This window comes from Lemur catta, chromosome 6 (assembly GCF_020740605.2).
Source record: "Lemur catta isolate mLemCat1 chromosome 6, mLemCat1.pri, whole genome shotgun sequence".
Taxonomy (NCBI): Eukaryota; Metazoa; Chordata; class Mammalia; order Primates; family Lemuridae; genus Lemur; species Lemur catta.
The window spans coordinates 92,062,216-92,082,614 of NC_059133.1; the positions used below are offsets into that span (position 1 = coordinate 92,062,216).

The following is a 20,399-nucleotide window of genomic DNA, read 5'->3' on the forward strand; positions in this document are numbered from 1 at the left end:
TGGCACTATTCTCTGTATATTCATAGAGATACATGCTATTTTTATAGCTTAAAGCCACCATAAAGTTTCTAGATATGTGCTATCTGCTCATGGAGAAAAGCCTTTCTGAGGGATGGTGGCCCTCCTTGTAGGAGCAGGTCTTTTCAAAAATATTTCAGCTAATCTAAGTTTGTTTCTCCAGAACAGAAGCAAGGGTACATATTCGTTAGAAGATCAGGTGCTTGGGCCGGGTGCGGTGGCTCACGCCTGTAATCCTAGCCCTCTGGGAGGCCGAGGCGGGTGGATCGCTCGAGGTCAGGAGTTCGAGACCAGCCTGAGCAAGAGTGAGACCCCGTCTCTACTAAAAATAGAAAGAAATTATCTGGACAGCTAAAAAAATATATATAGAAAAAATTAGCCGGGCATGGTGGCGCATGCCTGTAGTCCCAGCTACTCGGGAGGCTGAGGCAGTAGGATCGCTTAAGCCCAGGAGTGTGAGGTTGCTGTGAGCTGGGCTGACGGCACGGCACTCACTCTAGCCAGGGAAACAAAGTGAGACTCTGTCTCAAAAAAAAAAAAAAAGAAGATCAGGTGCTGACTAACTTGGCATTTGCTCCTTCCTCTTTAGTATTCTTGAACTTGAATTCTGCTGGTCTTGGAAGAATAACTTGCTGTCTATCCTCCTCAAGAAGCTTGTTCAGGTTGACCTTTCCCTCTTTTTCTACCAGGTTGGAATGAACTATTGTTCCCCAGGCCTGTCACAATTTTCACCAGGGGGATTTCCCCATGTTTGGGACAAGTTTATATTTATCTCTAATTGATCCACGTCACTTTCCCTCTCCTGCTTGGATTTTATCGCCGCCACTTTGGAGCCATAGATAAGATTTTAAAACCTAAGAAAAACAGGAGAGGTATCTGAGAAGGAGCATAGGCAAGACAAGGGGAAAAGTGATGTCGGTTGACAACCCTCATGCAGCAGGTACAAGAATCTGTGTCTACAAAGTCCTCTCGTTGGGGTTAGGTTCTGGGAACACTAAGAATTAGATAATCTCCAAGGTCCTTTCTAGTTCTAAAATTTTACAATTCTCATTGTAAGATATCACCAACATATCTATTTGTAAGGTTGATTTGTAAAAATAAGTAAACAATTCTTAATTAAAATTAGGATTGAGGGCCCAGTGGCTTATGCCTGCAATCCCAGCAATTGAGGAGGCAGAGATGGTAGGACTGCTTGAGGCTAGGAGTTCAAGACTAGCCTGAGCAACACAGAGAGATCTCATGGCTACAAAAAATTTTTAAATTAGCTAGGTGTGGTGGTGTGTGCCTGTAGTCCCAGCAACTAAGGAGGCTGAGGCAAGAAAATTGCTTGATGACACTACTGCACTCTAGCCCTGGCTACAGAGCAAGACCTTGTCTTAAAAATAAAAGAAAAAATTAGGATTGAGGACTTGAGACACACAGATAAATCTAGGAATAGTACAAGTTAAATTTCTGGGACTTATCCTATAGTTCCTTCAGTAGATTCCTATAAAAGCTATCCAAAATATTGGCTCTTTTTGGCTCCTCTTACAATCCAAACATCATCAATAAGACAAAAGAGTATCAGGTAGGGAATTTAAATTGTGCAATGTGTTTTGAAGAAAAGTAATTTCTTCTTAATATGATGGGTAAAAGAAACAGGTAGGGTTGCCAGATTTAGCAAGAACAAACAGGATATCCAAGATACCTAAATTTGAATTTTAGATAAATAATGAATACTTTTTTTAAGTATAAATATATCCCCTATGATGTTTGAGATATACTTATACTAAAAACTGTTTTATCTGGCAATCCTAAACTGAGGTTGCTAAAGTTCTATTCCACTCCTAGGTTGTTATGATGATTAAATTAAATCAGATAAGTGGAGGAAGTACTTAATATAATATTAATAAGTAAAAGTTCTTTTTGCCTTCTCCTTAGACTAAGAAATACAATATTGATCATTTTCAATTATCCATGTGTACACTGTCCATAAAAAAGTTAAATTCCAGTCACCTAGCATATTTCTGGTTCCCCTGCTTGTCCATTTATTTTAGCTATGAAAACAATAATATATAATATGGGATGAAGCATGATTAGGAAAGGAAATCTGCTAGTGGATATTGAAAAAGTCATCAATTATGTGGTTTAGTCATGCAATAGCATCCCTTAGCACAAATAATTGGCTCTACATTATACAGTTTCTTGGCCTAAGTAGAGTCTGAAATACAGTCTGCAATCTACTGCCTGGGCCCTGCCCCTCAGCCAGAGGAAGGGGCACCTTTTTATTTGTACAGGAGTACCATTCCTAGAAAACTTGCTTTTTCCCAGAGGAGTATCTTTTCCTAATTTGCACAAAGGCCCTGGAAAGGCTATCAAAGGCTCTGAAAGCATGTATACCATATATTAGACAGTAGAAATGAATCCCTGGCAGCTATTTAAACATAAAACTATTTCTTAGCTGTCAACTTAAAAATGTGTGAACCCGGTATACAGTTTTTAGAAATTATTTTAGGAGCAAACATAAACAAGCAAAAAAAAAAAAAAAAGGCATTGAACGTCATTGCTCCTATCTTTCTTTCAGTGTTGCCCAGTGCTTATTCCTCACCTTACACCACAAGTCTGTAAGTCTCTTCCTTTCTCTTTGGTTCCTCCTTTCAGCCTCCTCTTCTTCCTCTAAACAACTGATAATTAATTTATTAAAATAGTTGGCAGGCGGTGGCTCAGGCCTGTAATCCTAGGACTCTGAGGGGCCGAGGCGGGAGGATTGCTTGAGCACAGGAGTTCAAGACCAGCCTGAGCAAGAGTGAAACCCCCATCTTTACAAAAAATAGAAAAATTAGCTGGACATGGTGGCTCATGCCTGTAGTCCCAGCTACTCTGGAAGCTGAGGTAGGAGGATTGCTTGAGCCCAGGAGTTTGAGGTTACAGTGAGCTATGATGACGACCGCTGCACTCTAGCCAGGGCCACACAGTGAGACCCTGTCTCAAAAGAAAAAAAAAAATGTTGATTTAAGCATCTCCAGTGGTGATCAGTCTCAATTTCTGGCTCAGTACTGATGGAAGAGATCTGTTTAATAACCTAAGACTGTGTAAGTCAGTGAGTCACTTGTGGCTTCTCATCTGAAAACGATCCTAAATCCTAGAACCTTCATCATAAGGCATTTTTCTTGTGGCGATTCTCAGATTCTTGGTGGGCATCTGAACTGGTCCTTCACTGTGAGACTTTTTGCCTTTGTACCTCTGATCAAATCACACATTCTCCCGGGATTTTTCGTTATGGCCGGTTAGAATAATCCTAGTAAGGTAAATCGTCACCTCTGGTTCCATGGGTGTTTTCCAGTGTCTTTCAAAGTCTGGCTGCAGCGCGGCTTCCAGACCGCCTAACTCCTCTGCAAAAGCCAACAGCTGCAAGTCAGGAAGACACAGGGTGTTCCGCTAAAGCCTGCTTCTACTTCTCAGACCTCATCATCATACCCCACCCTGAGGCAGCTTCCTTTCCTTTCATCTTCTCCCTGATCTTTTCCCTAAATGTTCCCAAATTTGTTCTCTTCTCCCTAGGACTTTGCCTCTTCAGGCCTAACGAAAATACACCAATCTGCTTGCCACTTCTCTCACCTCAGTTATACTTATGCTAATTATCACTTCCAGTTTTTCTCTAGGGCCATATAAACAGCCCGTACCAGGATGGGTGTTGCCAAAAAGATATACACTGCCATCTGGTGGCCTGCTGCTAACAGATCTGGCAATACCAAGGATGCTATTAGCACCATGGCAACAGGCTCTGGAGGTGGATTAGCAAAAGTACCAAACGTGGGCGGAACACAACAGCCAGCTCCTTCTTTGGTAATAGCATTTTCTCTGCCTGGAATTATCTTTTCAAATTGATTTCTCTCAAAATTCTTTTCATTTTTTAAAGTCCAGCATAAATGCCACTTTTTCCATGATCCCCTTCCTGATTTTTCAAATTTAAGTATCCTACTCCTCTGAGAGTACTGCAGACTAGGTTCTGCATTTCATTTGTAACTCTTACGGTGCTCCTCGTTGTCTATTCCAAACTGTTTCTCATCCCCTAGTCCCTCAAAAACTCAGCTCCTTTGAAATACATGCCATCAGGATACTATAATCATCTGCTGATCTCATCTCCCGGGTCACTTCCTCCTCATTCCCTAAAGATTGAAAAACCTGAGTCATTCTCTTGCTTTACACCACTTCTACAGTCATTCCTGGTGACTCCATCATCCTTGGAGACAATCCATCCAATAAGCTGGCCTCTCAGGTCCTTGTCCACTCATTTCCAATCATCTTGTTTTCCAGCCCACCTCAGTCACTTATTCCTATGGGAACATCCTAGCCCTGGTCATTAATAATAATGCACCCCTTCCAAAACCTCTGTTTCTCATACTGACTTTATGGAAGCAGAAGCTCTAAACTATTAACCCTATCCATTTTTCGCCGACCATCACTCTTCTGTTTTTGCTTTCCACATCACCCAACTTACAATCTTTGATTCATAGCTCTAAACACTCCCTTCCACAAACTAGCAATTCCAGGACACCTCTTTCCCTCCTGTCATATTCCCTGGTAAAACCCCAAGTCTTGACTAAACCCAGCTCTACTAACTCGGCTTGCCTGCACTCACTAACACAACTGGAGAAAAAGCCAAAACCATACTAACTGGTCTCATGTTAAAATTAGGATACAATCTTACGCTTGCTCTCAGCCCTGCTCTGCAAAGCTTTCTTTTCTTTCTTTTTTTTTTTTTGAGACAGAGTCTTGCTCTCTTGCCTGGGCTAGAGTGAGTGCCGTGGCGTCAGCCTAGCTCACAGCAACCTCAAACTCCTGGGCTTAAGTAATCCTACTGCCTCAGCCTCCCGAGTAGCTGGGACTACAGGCATGCACCACCATACCCGGCTAATTTTTTGTATATATATTTTTAGTTGTCCAGATAATTTTTATTTCTATTTTTAGTAGAGACGGGGTCTTGCTCAGGCTGGTCTCGAACTCCTGACCTCGAGCGATCCACCCGCCTCGGCCTCCCAGAGTGCTAGGATTACAGGCGTGAGCCACCGCGCCCGGCCCAAAGCTTTATTTTCCAAATCAATTCAATCCCTATTCCCCAAGACAATTTCATACTTTTTCCTCTGTACTAAATCTCCAAGATTTCCTCTTCCTTTTTCACTGTCAGCTGATAATCTCATTTATATTTCATTGAAAAAATAGAAGCAACAGAAATTCCTCATCTTCCTACTTCACTACCAAATCTACTCATTTAACTGTTATCAGTATCCACGCTCAGCCTCCTTCCTATTAAAATGGATGAATTGTTTCCTGCTCCCATCTCATAAGGCCAGCCCCTTCCCTAGACAACTAGATACTTTTCTTTGTCACCTACTTTTGTCCGGAAAGTATTTCCCTTACATCCTCAAATTTCCCTTTTCCACTAGATCCATGCCATAATATTTTTTAACATGACTTTTCCTTATGATAAACACAAAATTCAGAAAAGTAGATACTTTTGGGATGGCTAGAGGCTAGAGGAGAATCTTACAATACTTGCAAGATTCTATTTCTTAAGCAGGGTAGTGGGTATCAAAGTGTTCATTTAAAAAATTCTTGGCCAGGTGCAATGGCTCATGCCTGTAATCCCAGCACCTTGGGAGGCCAAGGCGGAAGGATCACTTGAGGACAGAAGTTTGAGACCAACCTGGGCAACATAGTGAGACCCCATGTCTATAAAAAATTTTAAAAATCAGCCAGGCATGGTGGCAGGTGCCTATAGTTCCAGCTACTTAGGAGGCTGGGGCAGGAGGCTCCCTTGAGCCCAGGACCTCGATCGAGGCTGCAGTGAGGTATGATTGTGCCACTGCACTCCAGCCTGGGTGACTGAACGAGACACTCTCTTTAACAAAAAGAAATTAAAAATTAAAAAAATTAAAAATCCTTATAACAAGTGTATTCTTTCCTAGGAATTAAAGAAATAATTCTTCTCTTGGTGTTATGTCTTTCTTAATATGAACACCCTATATCTGTGCTTCCTTTTAAAGGAAAATCCCTCCATTGCCCTAAATCACTCTCTACGAACACATGCCAATAAGACTTTTGTCCCGATTCCTCTATTTGAATCACACCTGTCAAGGTCATCACCAAACTCCACCTTACCAAATCCAATGGCCAATTCTCTATTCTTCTTAATCACTCAATAACACCTGACAAAACTGATCACTCCCTCCTTGTTCAAGTAAATTTCTTCACTTGGCTTTTACTACACCAATCTGTCCTGGTTGCTACTTTTTTTCACTGCCTTTTCTCAGCATTTCTAAATGGTGGAGTGTCCTCAAGTTTCCATCCTCAAAAGTCTTTCTTACACATTCACAACTTTGGTTGTCTCTTTTGGGAGTAGCTTTAAATATCATCCATATCAAAGCTCAGGCTCCAACTTGGACCTGGTCTTGGAGCCACAGACCTGGATGGCTGTAGCTGGACAGCTAACAGGAACCTCAGCTGAACAGTGCTCTGGGCTCCTGCCCTACTCCTCCACTCTACTGTTCTTTCCGCAGTTTTCCCACCTCAATTGCTTAAACCAAAAACAGAGGAAACAGTCTTGATTTCCATATTGTATTCACAACCCATGCCCAATTAATTAGCAAGCCCTGCTTCTTGAATCTGACTGCTCCTGCCCCTGTTACTACCACACTTGGTCAAGTCGCCATTATTCTAACCTGGGTTCCTATGACAGCAATAACTGACCTTTCTGCTTCCATGTTTACCCCTATACTGTCCATTCTCCAATGAACCGCAAAAGTGAGCCCTTAAAAACAAATCTGATTGTATTTCTCACCTGGTCGAAACCCCTCCAGTGGCCTTCCATCATATTTTCAATAAAAAGTTAAATACCGCATCATGGCTAGACCCTACAAGACCTGGATCTAGGCTGCCTCTCCAACATCATTTCCTACAACTCTTCTTCTTGATGCACCACACTGCCGCCTCCTTGCTGTTTTTTTTTTTTTTTTTTGAGACAGAGTCTCACTCTGTTGCCCAGGCTAGAGTGCCGTGGTGTCAGCCTAGCCCACAGCAACCTCAAACTCTCTGGGCTTAAGCGATCCTCCTGCCTCAGCCTCCCAAGTAGCTGGGACTACAGGCATGCACCACCATGCCCGGCTAATTTTTCTATATATATTTAAGTTGTCCATATAATTTCTTTCTATTTTAGTAGAGACAGGGTCTCGCTCTTGCTCAGGCTGGTCTTAAACTCCTGAGCTCAAACCATCCACCCGCCTCGGCCTCCCAGAGTGCTAGGATTACAGGGATGAGCCACCACGCCCAGCCCCTCCTTGCTGTTTTTCAATCTAGCAGGCAAACCATGGTCTGTGGGCCCAATGCAGACTTCTTTTTATTTTGGGATAGTTGTAGAGTCACACGCTTTTGTAAAAAATATACAGACATCACATATAACCTTCACTCAGTTTCCCCAAATGGCAGCATGTTGCTTAACATAGTACAACATCACAACCACGAAACTGATGTTGATATAATCCACCCACGTTATTCAGACTTTATCGGTTTTACATGCACTCGTGTGTGTGTGTGTGTGTGTGTGTGTGTGTGTTACTTAGTTCCGTGCAATTTTATCACATCTATAGATTCACATGACCACCATCACAGCCAAAACATAGAACAGTTCCATCAGAAGGATCTATCATGCTTCCTTTATACTTATATCCAGTCATCTCTCTGCCAATCCCAACCACTGGCAACCACTAATCTTTCTCCATTTGTATAATTTTGCCATTTTACAAATGTTACATAAATGGGATCATATAATATCTAACCTTTTGAGATTAGCTCTTTTCATTCAGCATAGTTCCCTTGAGATCCATCCAAGTCGTTGTGTGTATCAATAGTTCATTACTTTTTATTGCTGAGTAGTGTTCTATGGTATGAATGTACCAGTTTGTTTAACCATTAGGACATTTGGGTTGTTTACAGTTTTTGGCTATGACAAAGCTGCTATGAAAATTCATGGACAGATTCTTGTATGATTATTTTTTTATTTCTCCGGGACAAATGTCTAAGAGTGTAATTGCTGGGTCATATGGTAAGTACATGTTTAGTTTTTTAAGAACTGTATCGGCGGAGTGTGGTGGCTCACGCCTGTAATCCTAGGACTCTGAGAGGCCAAGGCGGGAGGATCGCTCAAGGTCAAGAGTTCGAGACCAGCGTGAGCAAGAGCGAGACCCTGTCTCTACTAAAAATAGAAAGAAATTATATGGACAACTAAAAACATATGTATAGAAAAAATTAGCCAGGCATGGTGGTGCATGCCTGTAGTCCCAGCTACTTGGGAAGCTGAGGCAGAAGGATTGCTTGAGCCCAGGAGTTTGAGGTTGCTGTGAGCTAGGCTGACGCCATGGCACTCTAGCCACGGCACTCCAGCCCTGGCAACAGAGCGAGACTCGAGACTCTGTCTCAAAAAAAAAAAAAAAAAGAACTGTATCATTTTGTAATGATTGTACCATTTTACATTCACATTGTTAATGTATGAATAATCTACTTTGCATTCTTGTCAGCAATTGCTGTTATCACTATTTTTCATTTTAGTCATTCTGATGAGTATTAGTGATATTTCATTTTGGTTTTAATTTGCATTTCCCTAATGGCTAATGATGTTGAGCATCTTTTCACATGCTTATTTCCATCTGTATATTCTTTTTCTTTCTTTCTTTTTTTTTTTTTTTTTTGAGGTAGACTCTCACTCTGTTGCCCAGACTAGAGTACCCTGGCGTTAGCCTAGCTCACAGCAACCCCAAACTCCTGGGCTCAAGCAATCCTTCTGCCTCAGCCTCCCGAGTAGCTGGGACTACAGGCATGTGCCACCATGCCCGGCTAATTTTTTCTATATATTTTTTAGTTGTATAGCTATTTTTCTTTCTATTTTTAGTAGAGATGGGGTCTCGCTCTTGCTCAGGCTGGTCTTGAACTCCTGATCTCAAGCAATCCTGCCTCTGCCTCTGAAAGTGCTGGGATTACAGGCGTGAGCTACCATGCCTGGCTGAAGTTGTAGTATGTATTAGTACTTCATTTCTTGTTATTGTTAAATAATATCCCATTGTATGGACATACCACATTTTACTTAAGCCATCATCAGTTGATGGACACTTAGGTGTTTCCAATATTATGAATGATGCTACTATGAGCACTTGAATACAAGTTTTTATCTCGGATATGTTTTCACTTCTCTTGGGTATACAACTAGAAGTAGAACTGGGTCATATGGCAATTCTATATTTAAACAATTTAAACATTCTATGTTTAAACATCTGACAGATGTTTTCCAAAGCCGCTGTGCCATTGTACATTCCTACCAGCAGCATATGAGGGTTCTAATTTCTCTATATCCTTGCCAACAATTGTTAGTGTCTGTCTTTTCAATCATAGACAACCTAGTGACTATGAAGTGCTATCTCACTGTGGTTGTGATTTGCATTTCCCTGATGGTTAATGACATTGAGCCTCTTTTCAGTATACTTATTGGTCATTTGCATATCTTCAGAGAAATGTCTATCAGATCCTCTGTCCATTTTTAATTGAGTTGTATTTTTGAGTTGTAATAATCCTTTATATAGTCTAAGTACAAGTCCCTTCTCATATACATGATTTACCATAATTATCTCCCATTCTGTGTGTTTTTTTTTTTTTTTTTTTTGAGACAGAGTCTCACTCTGTTGCTGGGGCTAGAGTGCTGTGGCGTCAGCCTAGCTCACAGCAACCTCAAACTCCTGGGCTCAAGCAATCCTTCTGCCTCAGCCTCCCGAGTAGCTGCAACTACAGGCATGTGCCACCATGCCTGCCTAATTTTTTCTCTATATTTTTAGTTGTCCAGCTAATTTCTTTCTATTTTTTTTAGTAGAGACGGGGTCTCGCTCTTGCTCAGGCTGGTCTGGAACTCTGAGCTCAAACGATCTGCCTGCCTTGGCCTCCCAGAGTGCTAGGATTACAGGCGTGAGCCACCTCACCCGGCCCCATTCTGTGTGTTGTCTTTTCACTTTCTTGATGGTGCCCTTTGAAGCACCAAAGCTTTTAATTTTGATTGTATCCAATATATCTATTTCTTCATTTGTTGCTCATGCTTTTGTTGTCATAGCTAAGAAACCATTGCCTAATCCAAGATCACAAAGATTTACAGCTATGTTTTCTTCTAAGAGTTTTGTGGTTGTAGCTTTTAACTCTTTTTTTTTTTTTTTTTTTTTAGAAGGAGCACCTGGATAGAGTGCAGAAATTGCAGTGGTATCATCATAACTCACTGCAGCCTCAGACTACTGGGCTCAAGCGATCCTCCTGCCTCAGCCTCCCGATACTGCAGGTGCACCACCACACCTGGCTAATTTTTCTATTTTTTTGTAGAGATAGGGTCTCGCTCTTGCTCAGGCTGGTCTCCAACTTGTGGTTTTTTGTTTTGTTTTGTTTTGTTTTTGAGACAGAGTCTTGCTCTGTTGCCCAGGCTAGAGTGCCATGGCATCAGCCTCGCTCACAGCAACCTCAAATTCCTGGGCTCAACCAATCCTCCTGCCTCAGCCTCCCAAGTAGCTGGGCCTACAGGCACATGCCACCATGCCTGGCTAATTTTTTCTATTTTTAGTAGAGACGAGGTCTCACTCTTGCTCAGGCTGGTCTCCAACTGCTGACCCCAAGCAATCCTCTAGGCTCAGACTCCCAAAGTGCTAGGATTCCAGGTATGAGCCACTGTGCCAGGCTAGTTGTAGCTCTTACATTTAGGCCTTTGATCAGTTTTCAGTTAATTTTTGTATATAGTGTGAGGTAAGGGTCCAACTTCATTCTTTTGCATATTGTTATGCAGTTGTCCTGCACCATTTGTTGAGAAGACCATTCTTTCCTCATTGAATGGTCTTGGCACCCTTCTCAAAAATCAGTTGAACACAGATATATGAGATTTATTTCTGGACTCTTCTTTTCCATTCATTTATATGTCTATCTTTATGCCAGTACCACACGGTCTTCATTATAGCCTACTGTTGAATTTTGAGAGTGCTTTATGTTTTCTAGACACCAGTCCTTTGTGAATACGTGGTTTGTGAATATTTTTCTGTAGCTTGTCTTTTCACCATCTTCGCAGGGTCTTTTGCAGAGCAAAAGATTTTTATTTGGATGAGGCCCAGTCTACCAATTTTTCCTCTATGGTTTGTGCTTTTACTGACAAGCTTCTGTTTTCATTGTAACACAGCCATGCTCATTTGTTTATGTAACAGCTATGGTTGCCTAATGCTATAGCATTCAAACTGAATAGCTGTGACTGAGACTTTATGGCCCAAAAATTCTCTATCTGGCTATTTACAGAAGAGATTGTTGATCCATGCTCTAACCTGAAAAACCTTTACATATACTGTTCCCTCTGTCTAAAACATTCTCCCCAGATCTTCTCATGGCTGGTTCCTTATTCAGGTTTCTGCTCAAATTCACCGTTAAGAGGCCTTCCCTAACTACACTACAGGTACACCTCACTTTATTGTGCTTTGCAGATACTGTGTTTTTTACAAATTGAAGATCTGTGGCAACCCTGCTTTGAGCAAGTCTATCAGTGCTATTTTTCCAACAGCATGTGCTCACTTTGTGTCCCTGTGTCACATTTTGGTAATTCTTGCAATATTTCAAACTTTCCCATTATTATTATATCTGTCATGGTGATCTGTGATCAATGATATTTGATGTTAATATTGTAATTGTGAGGCTGGGCACGGTGGCTCCTGCCTGTATCCCTAACATTCTGGGAGGCCGAGGCAGTAGGATTGCTTGAGGTCAGGAGTTCGAGACCAGTCTGATCCAATCTCTACAAAAAATAGAAAAGTTAGCCAGGCGTGGTGGTGTGCACCTGTAGTCCTAAGTACTTGGGAGGCTGAGGTGGGGGGATTGCTTAAGCCCAGGAGTTTGAGGGTAGAATGAGCTATGATGATGCCACTGCACTCTAGCCTGGGCGGCAGAGTGAGACCCTGTCTCAAAACCAAATAAAACAAAACAAAAAAAAGAAAAACCCAAATATTGTAATTGTTTTGGGGTGTCACGAACTGCACCTACGTAAGATGGCAAACTTAATTGATAAATGTTACATGTGTTCTGACAGCTCCACTGACTGGCCGTTCTCCTCAGGCCTCCTTAATCCCTGAGACACAGCAATATTGAAATTAGGCCAATTAATAACCCTGCAATGGCCTCTAAGTGTTCAAGTGAAAGGAGGAGTAGCATGTCTCTCACTTTAAATCAAAAGCTAGAAATGATTAAGTTTAGTGAGGAAAGCTGAGACAGGCTGAAAACCAGGCCTCTTGCACCAAACAGTTAGCCAAGTCACAAATGCAAAGGAATAGTTCTTGAAGGAAATTAAAAGTGATACTCCAATGAAAACATGAATGATAGGAAAGTGAAGCAGACTTACTGCTGATATGGAGAAACTTTTAGTGATCTGGATAGAAGATCACCCCAACCGCAACATTTCCTTAAACCAAAGCCTAATCCTCAGCAAGGCCCTAACTCTCTTTAATTTATGAAGCCTGAGAGAGGTGAGGAAGCTGCAGAAGAGAAGCTGGAAGCTAGCAGAGGTTGGCTCATGAGGTTTAAGGAAAGAATCCATCTCCATAACATAAAAGTGTAAGGTGAAGCAGCAACCGCCAATGTAGAAGCTGCAGCAAGTTATCCGGAAGATCTAGCTAAGATAATGGATGAAGGTGGCTACACTAAACAATAGATTTTCAATGTAGATGAATCGGCCTTCTATTGGAAGAAGATGCCATCTAGGACTTTCATAACCAGAAAGGAGAAGTCAATACCTGGCTTCAAAGTTTCAAAAGACAGGCTGACTAGGAGTTAATGCAGCTGGTGACTTTTAAGTTAAAGCCAGTGCTCATTTACCATTCAAAAAATCCTATGGCCGTTAAGAATTATGCTAAATCTACTCTGCCTATGATCTATAAATGGAATAATAAAGCTTGGATGACAACACCTCTGTTTACAGCATGATTTACTGAATATTTTAAGCCTACTGTTGAGAACTACACTCAGAAAAAAAGTTTTCTTTCAAAATATTACTGCTCATTAACAACGCACCTAGTCACCTAAAAGCTTTGATGGAGATGTACAAAAAGATTAATGTTGTTTTCATGTCTGCTAACACAACACCCATCCTATGGCGCATGGATCAAGTAGTCATTTTGACTTTCAAGTCTTATTATTTAAGAAATATATTTCATATGGTTATAGCTGCAATAGATAGTAATCCTTTGGAAAGACACGGGCAAAGTAAATTGAAAACCTCTGGACAGAATTCACCATTCTAGATACCATGATGGACATGGGTGATTCATGGGAAGAGGTCAAAATATCCATATTAACAGGAGTTTGGAAGAAGTTGATTCCAACTTTCGTGGATAACTTTGAGGGGTTCAAGACTTTGGCGGAGGAAGTAACTGCAGATCTGGTGGGAATACTGAGTGAACCAGAATTAGAGGTGGAGTCTAAAGATGTGACTGAACTGTTGCAATCTCATGATAAAACTTGAACAAATAAGAAGTTGCTTCTTATGGATAAGCAAAGAAAGTAGTTTCCTGAGATGAAATCCACTCCTGGTAAAGATGTTGTGAACACTGTTGAAATGACAACAAAAAATTTAGAATATTACATAAACTTAGTTGATAAATCAGTAACAGGGTTTGAGAGGACTCTGATTTTGAAAGAAATTCTACTGTGGGTAAGATGGTATCAAACAGCATTATGTGCTACAGAAACATCTTTCGTGAAAAGAAGAGTCAATTGATGTGGCAAACTTTATTGTTGTTTTATTTAAAGAAATTGCCACAGCCACTCCAACCTTCAGTAACCCCCACCCTGATCGGTCAGCAGCCATCAACACTGAGACAAGATCCTCCACCAGAAAAAAGATTATGGCTTTCTGAAGGCTCAGATGATTGTTAGCATTTTTCAGCAATAAAGTATTTTTTAATCAAGGTACATACATTGTATTTTTAGACATAATGTTATCGCACACTTAATAAACTATAATACAGTGTAAACGTAACTTTTATAATACACTGGGAAACCAAAAAATTTGTGTGACTCGCGTTATTGTAATACTCACTTCATTGCGGTGGCCTGGAACTGAAGTTGCAATATCTCTGAGGTATGACTGTATTTAGAATAAGCAAACTCCTCCCCCTCCCACCATTCCACCATTTCCTATCCCCTTACTTGGTTTTATTTTTCTTCTTGGAATTTATCATTTCCTTCACTGAAGTGTAAGCTCTATCAGGGCTGTCCCAGGCACCAATAGTGACTTGTTATATAATAGCTACTGGAGAAATTTTGAGGGAATAATAAATGAGTCACAGAGAACTACTAGCTCTTTCCAGAAAAAAATGCTACTTATTACCCTGTAAATTGTTTTCTTAGAGGAAGAATATCTGAATAAAAGAACAATATGTCTGATTCTATCATGATATGTATAAGTGATATTTATCTGTCAGTTCACTTCCACATTATTCCCCAACATACAAAGCTGAGGACTTGCACACAGCTGGAGAGCAAGGACATCTGGAACTTTGTTTTTAACTTTGTATTCCTTCTTGATCCCTTCTGGAACCTTAGGTGAAATCATATGAGTGAATAATAATATAGGTTATTTTTTTCACACTATAACCTATTTCTCCCAATTCTTGTCGAATTTCGTACCTCTTGACCTGTCTACTGGTGTGAAATTGGACAAATTTTTTCAGCCATTTGTACCTAGCTATGTCAAAATGGCCTTATCAAAAGTAAAATCACTGTTTTTAACTGCCAGTAGTAATAGCAACAAACACCTTTATTTATCCTTAATTCCTATCAAATTTCAGGAGATTTTGTTCCTTAATTTCTGTATTAGTGGAATGTTTCACAAATATGTACTTCTTTTAAAACAAAACAACAACAATGACAGATGATACCTTGATGATAATGATGAGGTTGGCATAATCAGGAAGCCCACAAATAACAGAGGTAGACAGAGTTTTGCTTTGTTGCCCAGGCTAGAGTGAGTGCCGTGTCGTCAGCCTAGCTCACAGCGACCTCAGACTCCTGGGCTCAAGGGATCCTCCTGCCTCAGCCTCCCGAGTAGCTGTGACTACAGGCATGCGCCACCATGCCTGGCTAATATTTTCTATATATTTTTAGTTGTCCAGATAATTTCTTTCTATTTTTAGTAGAGATGGGGTCTCACTCTTGCTTAGGCTGGTCTCAAACTACTGACCTCAAGCTATCCTCCTGCCTCAGCCTCCCAGAGTGCTAGGATTACAGGCGTGAGCCACTGCGCCCGGCCAATACTATGATTTTTGAAATGGAAAAAAAGTAACTCCTAGTCTAAGTAGTAAAACCTAATTATTAAATTAAATCAATATGGCAAGGCATAGCCAGGCTTTGCAGCAGGGGGAGCAGCATGTGGAGCTGGGGTGGGTACAGGCAGAATAGCTCTGCTCTTGGTTGGTAAAGAAATCACAAAAGAGAAATCACTCTGACTAATGTCTCTGTGTCTCTTATCTTCCTCTTACACTGCTTCGTCTAATGTCTTTCCAAAATAGTCTTAACAATCGTTATATGAACCTATTATCTTTAAAATAGTGCTAAGGAAGAGCAATTGCTTCCCTTCCCCCAGCTCTGCTTCCCTGAGTATAACTACTAAAATGTCGTGGGGGTAAGCCTGAGAGTTTGAGGGGTGAGCCATCCAAGACACCAGTGAAATCCCAGAAAACAAGCTTATTTAAAGTCTTTCCAGATGTGATCACATGTGGTAAACCCTTGACTTCAGGCAACATATTATTTATTTATTTATTTTTTGAGACAGAATCTCGCTCTGTTGCAGGGGCTAGAGTGCAGTGGCGTCAGCTTAATTCACAGCAACTTCAAACTCCTGGGCTCAAGCGATCCTTCTGCCTCAGCCTCCTGAGTAGCTGGGACTACAGGCATGCGCCACCATGCCCGGCTAATTTTTTCTATATATTTTTAGTTGGCCTGCTAATTTTTTTCTATTTTTAGTAGAGGCAGGGTCTCGGCCTGCTAATTTATTTCTATTTTTAGTAGAGACAGAGTCTTGCTCTTGCTCAGGCTGGTCTCAAACTCCTGACCTCGAGCGATCCTCCCGCCTCAGCCTCCCAGAGTGCTGGGATTACAGGCGTGAGCCACTGCCTCCAGCTGCTATATTACTCTTCACACCTATATAGCCATGGCGCTTTTCGAGATTTCCTCAAAACCAGCTGTATATAATTTTTACTGAGGCCTGTTTGCAATTATAATGCTGAACATGAATATTATTATTATTACTAATTTTTTTTAAAAGATGGAGGTCTCGCTATATTGCTCAGGCTGGATTCGAATTCCTGGGCTCAAAGGATCCTTCTGCCTCAGCCTCCCAAGTAGCTAGGTCTATAGGCTTGCACTACTGAGCTCCAGTTGACCATGATTACTTTATTCTTAATGTTCTTGATAATATTAAAGCACAAAATGCCACAAAAGGCAAATACTAATTAACTATAAATAAAAAGAATCTGGCAATGTACCAAATCTATTGGCCTCAATAGTCTCTCCCACCACCACTTACATGTGTTGCATATTGTTAAGACAAGAAAAGTTAGGAAGATAGCTATTGTGATCATCAATATAACCAGGACAAACCAGCTTGATATCTGACATCAGTTCTTAATACTCACATTCTGTTTGTTGCTCTCCATCTCTCTGCTATACTAAGAATTGACTGTCTCTCCAGTTCCTCTTCAGGGTACTGCTTCCTGTAAATTGTAATTGGCTAGTTATTTATTCACTCCATCTACTTAACCTCCTTGAGGGAAAGGCTGTGATTTAGCCCTCTAGCCAATATGCACTCCAGTAAATACTTCTGAAAGGAAGTGAAACCTCATACAACCTCATTCTAATGATGTCTTAGATTAACTCAATTCTGGGGTCCTCAAAAAAGCTCTTTCTACTTGTCTGGTAGCCAGTAGGAAGAATTTTACCAAGTTGAGGGTTTTGGGGAGAGAAAAAGATAAAGCAGCTGAATACAGTAAAAATGGCTCTCCAATATTTTGAGTCATTTCTTTGTCACCAACTGGCAGTTTCCCCATCTACAAAATGAGCAGGGATTGGATTAGGTGATCTTGCTGTCATAAAATTCTGATTTAATGTGGCTTATATTGTCATTTAAAAGTAAAATATTTGAAACAAGCCATCTCCTTGTAGTTTCATCTTAGCCTAAACCGCCTCAGTGAGCTGCAGTGAAATCAGAAATCATGATTTTGCTCAAACAGTTATCTAGTCTGAGTCTGCTTCTTCCTCTACCAGCTCTCCTGATTTGGATGGATAGTTCTGAGGATTAGCGGAGATGTGGTATGTAGAAGCACTAGTATTATTTCCTGAGTTTATTAGAAGGAAGAGGAGAATTAGGACAGAATGTCCCTTTGACTATTCCACACCCTCCTTATTACCTTTTCCATTTCCTTTCTCTCTGCTACCTTCCCCACCCCCAGTCTCATCTCTCTTCCTTGCTCTGTTGGCTAGTTTTTTTCTGGGTCATTCTCATTTGGAAAAAAACAAATACAAAACAAAATCCCCCACAACTTTTTAAACTCAAATAAATATAGTTTTCTTAAAAAGTTGGCCGGGTGCGGTGGCTCACACCTGTAATCCTAGCACTCTGGGAGGCTGAGGTGGGAGATGGCTGGAGGTCAGGAATTTGAGACCAGCCTGAGCAAGAGCCAGACTCCATCTCTACTGAAAATAGAAAAATTAGCCGGGTGTGGCGGTGTGCACCTGTAATCCCAGCTACTGGGGAGACTGAGGCAGGAGAATCGTTTCAGCCCAGGAGTGTGAAGTTGCTGTGAGCTAGGCTGACACCACCGCGCTCTTAGCCCAGGTGACAGAGCGAGACTCCGCCTCCAGAAAAAAAAATTTAAAAAAGTGAGGTACTATTTAGTCATTTGTAAAATTAACTCAGACTAACTTCCTGAAAACCAATGGAAATTCTAAATTGAGTATGAGCTGAGACAAAACTAAAACTAATAACAGTATTTTGCCAAGGGCACTTGGCCTTACTACCTTTCTGTCACATTTCAGGAAAAAAGCACGGAATGAATCCAGCACTGAATGAATGAATGATCCACAGTTTCCTAAGAAACTTCCAATTTTTGTCTTGCAAAAGCCTACCAAGTTAATCCCATCTGCATAGCATTCAAACTCCTGGAAGACATCTTTTAAGGCCATACAGTTCCCTCCTCCTCAGTCCAGTTCTCTGTGCCTGGGTCACTCTTCTTAGCCTCCCTCACTCCCTTCAGGCCTCTAGTCAAAAGACATTTCTCAGAAAGGCTAGACCTCCTATATTCTTTTTCTTAAGATTTACCACTGTTCTGGCATTTCCTTATATATATCCATGCATTTTATTGTCTGTCTCCTCCCTAGAATACATGGGCCAGGAGGGCAAGGCTTTTGTCTGCCTTGTTTGCTGTGGGATACCTGTACCTGAGCCGGGTCCAGGACATAGTAGGTGCTCAGTAAATAAATGTCCTCCCCGAGCCTCCGACGCTGGTTTCTCCGGAGCGGCGGGACCCCTCCTCCCTCAGCCCGGCCCAACTCTGAGTCTCCTCCCACCTCTACGGGCCGGCTCGGACGCCCGTTCCCCCGCCTGCCGCCCGCGGGGCCGGCGCTGCCCACCCACCTCCCAGCCCCGGCAGCTGCGGTTGGGCCCTGCGGCTTCGCTCAACCGTCCGTCTCCCGGGCCTCCCGCGCCGCCGCGCTGTCCCGGGCCGCCGCCGCGCTTCGCCGGCCGCGCTGCGCAGCCGTTAGGACCCCCACGCCGCCTGGAAATGCCGAGGGTTCTACTTTGAATGATCCGTTGATGTGGCTGTAAAGCGTGACTCGGTTATTCGGGCTCCCTCCATAAGCAAGACATGCACCCACCTAGGGTCCGAGCAGGCCGCGGTCCCGGCCACCCGGCCGCGACCCCGCTGCCACTCACGCACCGAGCGGGCCAGCGGCCGCCGCCTGCCTGGGTCCCTGCGGGCGCCCCCTCAGGCGTCTTCTTGGGACCGGAGCGGTGGGGGCGGGGGTGACCCTTTCAGGGGAAACAGTTTGGGGCCCCACCATCCTTAACGCAGCCGTTAAGAGGGTGTTAACATTTCTGCTTTAAAAGATACCCGTGCCCCTCACCGCCTCCCGCCCCGGAGGCCGTGCGGCTGATAGCGCGGCCGGCGGCTCGCGGCCGGGCTGGGAAGGGGCTCAGGGCGACGTCGGTAGTTCTTTCGGACTCAATAGCTCTTTTTTTGGATGAAAAGCCCTGCAGTCTTCCTCTCCATCTTCTATAAAGGACTGTCCAGAGTTTGGGGGTTAGGAGTAGCAAAGATCGACCCCTGCTGCCCTGTCGGTGCTGTCCAGGGGAGAGCCCCTACGGATGAGCACGAGATTATTTTGGAGAGATTGTTCTCCCCCGACCCAGACAGCAGACTTAACTTGGAATTACTTGGAGCTTCACCACGATAGCATGGCTTTTAGTAAAGTGTTGAGTCAATAATAGTTGACAAGAGTTTTAAAAAAGAGCTACACTGCACTTCTCAAAAGAGGCTATCTCGGTGAACAGTAAACACGAGAAAAGGTGTGCAGCTGAACTGGTCATCGGGGAACTTCAAATTAAAACTACTTGAGATAGCAGTATATGCAATACAGAATGGCTAAAATAAAAGGTAGGGGTGGGATGGTGGGGAGGGGGAAGAAAGAAAAAGAGAATGCCAAACCTGGGAGGGAATGTGGAACATCCACAATATTGTTAATGGGGGTATAAATTGATAAATTGTTGCAACCACTTTGGAAAACTGTTTGGCAATATCTATTAGAACACATGCCTACCCTATGACCCAACAATTCCACTCCTAGGGAGGTATATTCAACAGAAATGCATACATGTGTTCACCAAAAAAAAAAAAAAAGGGTAGTAAAATTTTCATCTCAGCAGTATTCATAATAGCGCCAAGATGGAAATAACACAAATGTCTATTAACAGGAGAATGAATAAATAAATACATGGTGGAATATTCACACAGTGGAATGGTATATACCAATGAAAGTGAATGTACTACATGCAATGATATGGATGTGTCTCACACACAGTTGAAAGAAACCAGATGCAAAAGGAGACATGTTGAATGATTCCATTTATATAAAGTTCAAAATATAGACAAAACTAATCTATGGTATCATAAGTCTAGATTATTTTATGGTCACCCTTTGAGAGGTTGTGACTGGGAAGGGACGTGAGTGCTTCTGAGATGTGTTCTGTCACTTGGTTTGGATGCTTGTTCATTTTGTAAAAACAATCATCCAACTGAACA

General features: G+C 42.1%; 1 long non-coding RNA gene across 1 annotated transcript in view; it reads right to left on the reverse strand.

Annotated features, from left to right (window-relative positions):
* Nucleotides 1–18,555, reverse strand: part of LOC123640059 — a 37,891-nt gene extending 19,336 nt beyond the window's left edge. Inside the window, exons 1-2 of the long non-coding RNA XR_006735863.1 lie at nt 18,538–18,555; nt 16,737–16,814 (exon numbers count right to left, since the gene is read on the reverse strand). This is a non-coding gene — a long non-coding RNA (uncharacterized LOC123640059). The remainder of the gene's footprint in view (nt 1–16,736; nt 16,815–18,537) is intronic.
* Nucleotides 18,556–20,399: the final 1,844 nt, after the last annotated feature.